We start from the raw sequence: 762 nt of genomic DNA, 5'->3' as shown, positions 1-762 counted from the left end.
AAATATTTTGTGTTTCTTTTTTTTGAGTCTTGTGTTGAATTTTAAGTTTGGTGTCAATTGCATGCTTTTTAAAATTTTTTCTTGCATTTTTCGAAAATCTCATGCATTCATAGTGTTCTTCATGATCTTCAAGTTGTTCTTGACAAGTCTTCTTGTTTGATCTTGATGAATTCTTGTTTAGTGTTGTTTGTTGTTTTTCATGTGCATTTTTGCATTCATATTTGCCATGCATTAAAAATTTCTAAGTTTGGTGTCTTGCATGTTTTCTTTGCATCAAAAATTTTTCAAAATTATGTTCTTAATGTTCATCATGATCTTCAAAGTGTTCTTGGTGTCCATTTTGACATTCATAGCATTCTTGCATGCATCTTGTGTCTTGATCCAAAATTTTCATGTTTTGGGTCATTTTTGTGTTTTTCATTCAAAATTTGATTTCAAAAAAATATCTTTTCCTTATTTCCCTCCAAAATTTCGAAATTTTGGGTTGACTTGGTCAAAAATTTTTAAAATTAGTTGTTTCTTACAAGTCAAGTCAAAATTTCAATTTTAAAAATCTTATCTTTTCAAAATCTTTTTCAAAAATCATATCTTTTTCATTTTTATATAAATTTTCGAAAATTTCAAAAATTATTTTTCAAAATATTTTCAAAATCTTTTTCTTATCTTTTTATCTAATTTTCGAAAATTAGCTAACAATTAAATGTGATTGGTTCAAAAATTTGAAATTTGTTACTTTCTTGTTAAGAAAGGTTCAATCTTTAA

The sequence above is a fragment of the Arachis duranensis genome, chromosome 4, assembly GCF_000817695.3.
Source record: "Arachis duranensis cultivar V14167 chromosome 4, aradu.V14167.gnm2.J7QH, whole genome shotgun sequence".
NCBI lineage: Eukaryota > Viridiplantae > Streptophyta > Magnoliopsida > Fabales > Fabaceae > Arachis > Arachis duranensis.
This window is presented reverse-complemented; position numbering follows the sequence as displayed.